The 9,201-nt window shown below is 32.8% G+C and overlaps 1 long non-coding RNA gene across 1 annotated transcript in view; it reads left to right on the forward strand.

Annotated features, from left to right (window-relative positions):
* Window positions 1-659: 659 nt before the first annotated feature.
* The window catches only part of LOC149133429 (uncharacterized), a 72,369-nt gene continuing 63,827 nt past the window's right edge, over window positions 660-9,201 (forward strand). Inside the window, exon 1 of the long non-coding RNA XR_016243314.1 lies at window positions 660-981. This is a non-coding gene — a long non-coding RNA (uncharacterized LOC149133429). The remainder of the gene's footprint in view (window positions 982-9,201) is intronic.

The raw sequence follows: 9,201 nt of genomic DNA on the forward strand, positions 1-9,201 counted from the left end.
CCCGCTTCTCTCTTTCTCCTCATCTAAATCTATCCTTGTTTTCTTTTCCTCTCTCTTTATTCTATTCTGCTACTTACTTTCCTCCTTTCTCCATCGCTCTATCTCAGTCACCCTCTTTCGTTAGTCTTGCAGTTTCATCTCTCCCCACTGTTTCTTTTTAACTCTCTCTCTTTCTATAGATTAAAAGACAATCTGTTTCCCCCACTCCGTTCCTCTCTTCCTATTTGCCTGTCTGTCCTTCTCTCGCACACACACACATACATATCATCATTACATTCTCCTTTCATTTCTCCTGTCTTCTTTATCTCTCTCCTCCCCTCATCAATTCACTTATTACAATCATCTACTTCTCATCCCACCACTCTCTCTTCTCAGTCTTCCTTTCTTTTTCTCTTATTCCCATCTCTGTCTCTCTGAGCATTTCTTAAGTCTGTGATCATGTCTCCTCTCCCCCTCTCATCCTCGTCGATCTCCCGTCTCTTTCTGCACCCCTCTTTAGTTTCTCATCCTTTCTTTCCTCCCCCCCACTTCTCTCTCTCTCATGACAGCCTAATTTATCTTCCCCACTCCACACTTCCTCATCGTTTTCTTCCTCTGCTTTTCCCCCTGCTGCCTGCATCACTTCTCTCAAAACCCCCTCTCTCTCTCTTACACATATATACACCACACTCCTTGAAGCCAAGTCACTTCTCTCTTCTATTATTTCCCTCTCTCTCAGTTTTTACTCTCCTTCTCAGTCGACTGAAAAATTCACACTACTCCTCAAACTAAGTTCTCCTCACTCCTACCCTAATACATTACATATACATACATACAGATTTATAGATACACACACACACATACATACATATATATATATGTGGTGTGTCTATGGCTTTCTCCTTCCATCACAATTACACCAATTCGACAGACATGTAACGGACTATACCGAGACAAGACAGCGGTGTTTCCTTTGCATCACTCAACACCACTAGAAACACTGTATGTATATCTCTATAAATCAATCTCCCTCACACACGTGTGTTGTGTGAATATATAAGAAAAAATGTATATATATATATATACATTTAATGCTCTCTGACTATGTGTGTATATATGAATGTCTAAATATTGGTATGAATTCCTGTGTTCTATGTCTATATATGTACCTATACTGAAGTAGGAATATATCTCCCTTCCTCCCTTTATACATATATATATATATATATATATATATATATATATATATATATACATTTATATGTGTGTAGTTTTATCCTGAAACTGCAAGCGCATGTAAGTTTGTGCGTGTATGTATATATATATATATATATATATATATATACATTCACATACAATAATCCCTCAACTATCGCGGGTGTTACGTTCCAAAATCCCTCGCGATAGGTGAAAATCGCGAAGTTGAAACAGTATTGTAGTGTATATGTTTTATTATTTTTATATATTTATTTTATTATAAGTGCAAATCAACACCACGGAGGAATCGACGTAAGAATAAACCGCGATTTGGCGAGGGATTACTTTATATATTAATGCATTTTTCATTTCATACACACATACATTCAGGCTCATGTCCATGAAGATGTGTGTGGTATACATGAATGCTTTTGTGTGTGTGCCCGCATATATATATATGATGATGATATATATTCGCGCGTGCCTGTATCCGTATGTCTTTCATAATCTCCGAGCGATCGGTACTTTTTCTAATTACATGGATGTTTCTTTTTCTTTTTTCGGAGTAGTGTTAACATTTTATTACAGATTCTTTCGTATTCGATCACCAAAACCTTTTTCTATAAATTTCTCGTTTTCTTTTTCCCCGACTGGATACATATTGCTTGTAAATGAAGAATTCTTGCTACCGTTCACAAGACTCCATTAAGTGGTCACACGCACGGCGATACATAATTAGATATGTACACACACGCACATATTACAGGTGTATGTATATGTGTGCGCGTACATACGTAAATGTAGGTGTATGTACATATATACATACGTTCATACATAGGTGTTTATCTGTTCAGAGGTGCGTGTGTGCGTACGTACCGAGATGTATGTGTGTACATTCGTAGGTTTATGTGCATGAACATACATAGGTGTTTATCTGTACAGAAGTGTGCGTACGTACGTAGGTGTATGTGTGTATGTATATATATATATATATATATATATATATACATACACACACACACACACACACACATAAGTGCATATATATGTATGTGTCTGTACATGTATGTATGTGTGTGTGTCTATATATATATATATATATATATATATATATATATATATACTCTTTCTATGTATGTGTATACTTAGGTGGATATATATATATATATGTATGTATATGTACGTATATCTACGTAGATGTATATGTGTGCATACTTACACAGAGATATGTATATATATGTGTCTACATACATGAGTGTGTGTGTGTGTGTGTGTACATGTGCATGGGTGTAATGTATATATTTGTACGTACATACCTATATGGAATATCTAGTTAGTTCACCTACTTCTGATTTCCTGAAGAATACATATTTTCAAATGAAATTTTATGAGGATATATTTTCAAGGATGTAGATTACAATTATGTTAATGAGAATATATATATATATATATATTTCAAAAAAGGATAAAACTCTTTTACAAGAATTTTATCAAGAAGCTAGTGTGTAAAAAAAATTCATTAGGGAAATTTCTATTCCCAAGAATATAATTATTCGTTTATATTTATATAAAGGGCATTATTATAATAATTGCCCTTTATATAAATATATACATATATATAGGTAAGGAAGGGGTTTCGGTTCGTTCTTCTCCTGCTCCCTCCTAGCACTCTTTGGAATGCTTATTTTAAAATGGAATTTCGCAGAAATAGGTTTCCGAGATTGTTGTCAAACACAAACTTAAACAGAAAGTGAAAAATGCTAAAGTTACGGAAACTGATAAAATCAGAGAATGGTGGGGAGAAGAAAGATCCGGAACTCCTCCAAAAATTTAAATTTTAATCCTAAGTGTAACTGAACACAATTTACGTCATTGAAAATGCGAAATTCCAATTTGTTCACACATATGTATGAATATATATGCATTTATACATTGGCATAGGTATATATACATATATATATATATATATATATATATACATGTGTATGTGTATTGCGTGTGATCGTGTATGTATTATGTGTGTGTGTGTATATATGTATGCATGTATGTACGTTCATACTTTTACCAGTGTGCTTGTAATTGAATATATTTATACCTAATACACGTATGTGCATATTGGTATATAAGTCACATACTCTCACTGGCTCATAAACACACTAGTTACTCCTGTTTCTGTCTGTCTATCTATCTATCTATCTATCTATCTACATATATATATATATATATATATATATATATACACACACAGAGGCACACATTGTTGGCGTTAATGTTAAAATCCTGTTACCTGATACCGTTCGCTACACTTACAAAGGCAAGACTACACTTACGGACGTATATGTAGTGCGTGCGTGCATGCGGACAGTTGTATAAATTGGAAGAAATACATTTATTGGGAAAATATATTTGCCTGAAAAGTTGAACTGAGCGAAAAACAGGACTGAATGAATCATCGTCTTCGGACAAATATCTATCCAGCCATCGTGTGTGTGTGTTTAAAAACTCATACATGATGTTTTAGATCAGTCACCGGCTGTAATATACACAACAGTGTGCTTGCATGTAGTGTTGCCAAATATTCAAGAGGTTATCAGTCACAGACACGTGATCACAGTCAAATATATATAGATATATAGAAATGTATGTTCAGTGCGTGTGTATATTCATTCGTTTCTGTACATTGCTTTGCCTGCTTCATTCCGACACATACTAGCTGTAATTAATTTTCCAATAATCGTCCCCAACACACAGACACAGGTATGTGTGTGTATATTCACGGATGATGAATCACTCCATCGTTGCTCATTTTCTCGCTTCAGCGATCTTCCAGACAACGAAGGAAGAAAAATAAACGAATGGAGGAACTTGGTGAGCCACTGTGATGATTATTCATCGGCTTCGAACGATTTACTTCTCATTTATATACGCGAAAGAGTGTCTATGTCCTCCATCATTTACTAATTAACCGATCTACTTACAAACACATCATCACAGGACATCAAATTCAATTCCTTACGTCAGTGTACACGTCTAGCTATGTTTCACTTCGCTCGGGATTCCTGCAGTAAACAACACAAGAATAAATTTTTTTTAGAAAATTAAATGTTTTAAAAGTCACCAACTATTACACACACATGGAAATGTGTGTGTATCAGTTTTTTTTTCTTTTTTCTATGACTTGACTTTCGCCCTGTCTTATTCTCTCTCCCTTTCTCTTTTTTTGAATATCTACATCTCCCTTTCACTATCTCTGACTCAGTATCGAAGCTAATTTATCCGGTGCGCTTTGTTTTGCTTTCAATATATTAGTCATTAATACCAACGGCTACAGTACCTGAACACGCACGCACATATTGCTTGTCTTGCTCATCTGTTCCTCCTCCACTTATTTTCTTTTCATACACACACACACACACACACACACATCAGCTACCAGTATCGTTAGCACGCCGGACAAAATGCGTAGCGAACGGCGTATCGTCCGTCTGTGTTCATCAAATTCCGCCGTGGTCGATACCATGAGAACTAGTTGATTACTGGAGTCGATGTGATCGACTTACCCCCGCCACCTCAAATTGTTGGCTTTGTACCAAAATTTGAAACGAATATTGTATTTAAAACAGTTTGATTCGGCTTTGTGCGACTTAGTGTCGTGGGCTTCGGGACCGAACCAGAGTGTTTTAAATAACATATGTAACTCCTAAATGTGTTGAAAGCCCCTTCCTTTCGTTTGTGTACACACACACGCACCAAACGTCCTACTATATAGTCTACTGCATATTTAGATACATTTTACTTCGTCAAAATTGATGAGTGTGTATACACGCACGCATTGCTAAATGCAGGTACTACTCAAGCAGAGCGGACCCGAACGCGCAGTCGCGCGTCCGCGCTAGCGAGTCGTGAGTGGTCGACCGTACGAAAAGTGCGCGCGAGCGCGCGTGCAAATGAATACATGTGTGCCCATGCGCGCGTATGCAAATTAGTAAATAATTTCTTTTAAACAAAGTAAATAATTTTTTAAAAATTACTTTTTTCTTTTCTAAACAACGTAGATAGGTAGAAGGAATAAAAATAACACACTATCTGTTTTTGTTAACTTCATACATTTTTTTTCTTTTAATTAAATTTTGTGAACAAAATAATTTTTATTTTCTAAACAACGTAAATAAATTAAAACTAACACTATTAGAAATAGAAAACAAAATTAAACTCTCCCATGAAAAGGAGAGAGCAGAGAAGGAGAAGAGAGCAGTAGAAAGCATAAAAACAAACCCCAAGGCTTTCTATAGATTTGCAAAGGAGACTGCTACGGTACAGTATAAGATAGGACCCCTATTCCTGCCTAATGGCTCACTGACTGCAGATCCCACATGGATAAGTGAAGTGCTCAGTACACAATTCAAGAGTGTCTTCACTTCTCCTCTGAGTCACATGCGCATAAAGAACCCAGCTGATTTCTTTGACAATAGCACTCAGCAGAAAAAGACTGCATCCATTACCTACATCGACATTGAAGAGGAAGATGTGATAGCTGCCATAAATGAAATGAGCTCAAATTCGGCAACTGGCCCCGATGGTTTCCCAGCTGTCCTCTTAAAGTCGTGTAAACAAGAACTAGCAGGACCACTCCGGATACTCTTCCAGAGTTTCCTTGCAAATGGTAAACTTCCCAAAAAGCTGAAGGAAGGCACCATATGTCCTATCCATAAAGGTGGAAGCAGAGCAGAGGCTGGGAACTACAGGCCCATCTCTGACTTCACATATTAGCAAAGTCATGTAACGAATTGTCAGAAGGAGATTGATTGCGTTCCTAGAAGAAAATGACTTGCTGAATGAGACCCAGCATGGTTTCCGTCCAGGTAGAAGCTGCCTCACGCAGCTCTTGCAGCATTATGACTGGGTCCTGAAGCAGCTACTTTACCATTCAAATGTTGATGTGATATATCTCGACTTTGCAAAAGCCTTTGACAAAGTTGATCATGGCTTGATGTGTCACAAGCTGCGAAACCTTGGCATAGCTGGTAAATTAGGAGAGTGGCTGCATGACTTCCTGAATGGTAGAAGTCAGACAGTTGCAGCCAATGGAGAACTATCTAGGGAAACACAAATATTGAGCGGTGTTCCACAAGGAACTGTTCTGGGGCCACTACTGTTCATAGTGGCCATTCTGGACATGCCCACGGTCACTCGGAGAGCCACTGTCACTAGCTATGCTGATGACACAAAGATATCTCAGGCAATAAAGAATCCTGATGATATTGTAAGCCTGCAGAATGACCTAAATGCAATATATGAGTGGGCAGAGCAAAATAATATGCAGTTCAATGCAAAAAAATTTCAAGTACTGCGCTACAAGACCACAAGCACCTCTCAACTGGCATACACAGGGCCTGGAGGTACTGCAATCCCAGAACCACAAACAGTAAGAGATCTGGGCATCAACATGTGTAGTGATGCATCATTTCACATGCACATTGTCAAGTTGACAGCAAAGTGCAGACAACTGGCAGGGTGGATACTGAGGACATTCCGTACAAGGAATCAAAAAGTCATGTTGACTCTGTGGAAGACATTTGTTCTGAGCCGCCTAGACTATTGCTCTCAGTTGTGGTCACCACACAGTGTTAAGCGGACAGCAGAACTCTAGGCAATTCAGCGGCACTATACAAAAAAGATCGCCACAGTCCAACAGATGAACTACAGGGAGCGACTAAAGGCACTAGGTCTCTACTCCCTGGAGCGCAGGCGGGAGAGATATGTAATAATATATATGGAAAATACTGGAAGGACTGGTGCCAAACTTTGGCATCAAGTACTACAGGAACGCCCGCACGGGTCGCCACTGCATGGTGCCAAAGGTACCGTCCACTGCATCTCACATAAGAACGAGATACTGCAGCAGCCTCGGTTTCAGAGGACCTCAGCTCTTCAATGCCCTGCCAAAACATTTGAGAGACATGCAAGACATGGATACGGAGGTCTTCAAGACAAAACTTGACACTTTCCTCTCCACGGTACCAGACGAACCAATGGCTCGTAATGAGACGCAGTTTAGGGCAGCTATGTCAAATTCTCTTATACACCAGATGTGCCATCAAAACTCTTGATTGGACTATGTCAGGTGGGGGAGAAGAGCCATGCGAGGAACGTGAAAATCACGGTGGTGCACCAGCATGACCGCAGCCACTTGGCTGAAACACATAAATAAATAAATAAATATATATTAAATATATATATTAAATATATATATATATATATTAAATATATATATATATATATATATATTAAATATATATATTATATATATATTAAATATATATATTAAATATATATACTCTTTTACTCTTTTACTTGTTTCAGTCATTTGACTGCGGCCATGCTGGAGCACCGCCTTTAGTCGAGCAAATCGACCCCAGGACTTATTCTTTGTAAGCCTAGTACTTATCCTATCAGTCTGTTTAGCTGAACTGCTAAGTTACGGGGACGTAAACACACCAGCATCGGTTGTCAATCAATGTTGGGGGACAAACACATACACACACATACACATATACATATATATACATATATACGACGGACTTCTTTCAGTTTCCGTCTACCAAATCCACTCACAAGGCTTTGGTCGGCCCGAGGCTATAGTAGAAGACACTTGCCCAAGGTGCCACGCAGTGGGAATGAACCTGGAACCATGTGGTTGGTAAACAAGCTACTTACCACACAGCCACTCCTGAAACTTAAGAAAAAAAAAAAAAAGAAAAAAAAAAATATATATTTAATATATATATATATATATTATATATATATATTAAATATATATATATATATATTAAATATATATATATATATATTAAATATATATATATATTATTAAATATATATATATATATTAAATATATATATATATATATTAAATATATATATATATATATTAAATATATATATATATATTATATATATATATATATATATATATTAAATATATATATATATATATATTATATATATATATATATTATATATATATATATATATTAAATATATATATATATATTATATATATATATATATATATATATATTAAATATATATATATATATTAAATATATATATATATTATATATATATATATATATTAAATATATATATATATATATATATATATTAAATATATATATATATATTATATATATATATATATATATATTAAATATATATATATATATATTATATATATATATATATATATATATTAAATATATATATATATATATATATATATTAAATATATATATATATATATATATATATACTATATATATATTAAATATATATATATATATTATATATATATATATATATATATATTAAATATATATATATATATATATATATATATTAAATATATATATATATATATATATATATATATATATTAAATATATATATATATATATATATATATATATATTATATATATATATATATATATATATTAAATATATATATATATATATATATATATATATATATATTAAATATATATATATATATATATATATATATATATTAAATATATATATTAAATATATATATATATATATATATATATATATATTAAATATATATATATATATTATATATATATATATATATATATATATTAAATATATATATATATATATATATATATATATATTAAATATATATATATATATATATATATATATTAAATATATATATATATATATATATATATATATATTAAATATATATATATATATATATATATATATATATTAAATATATATATATATATATATATATATATATATTAAATATATATATATATATATATATATATATATATTAAATATATATATATATATTATATATATATATATATATATATATATTAAATATATATATATATATTATATATATATATATATATATATATATTAAATATATATATATATATTATATATATATATATATATTAAATATATATATATATATTATATA

This window comes from Octopus bimaculoides, chromosome 10 (genome assembly GCF_046866305.1).
Source record: "Octopus bimaculoides isolate indiv1 chromosome 10, ASM4686630v1, whole genome shotgun sequence".
Lineage (NCBI taxonomy): Eukaryota > Metazoa > Mollusca > Cephalopoda > Octopoda > Octopodidae > Octopus > Octopus bimaculoides.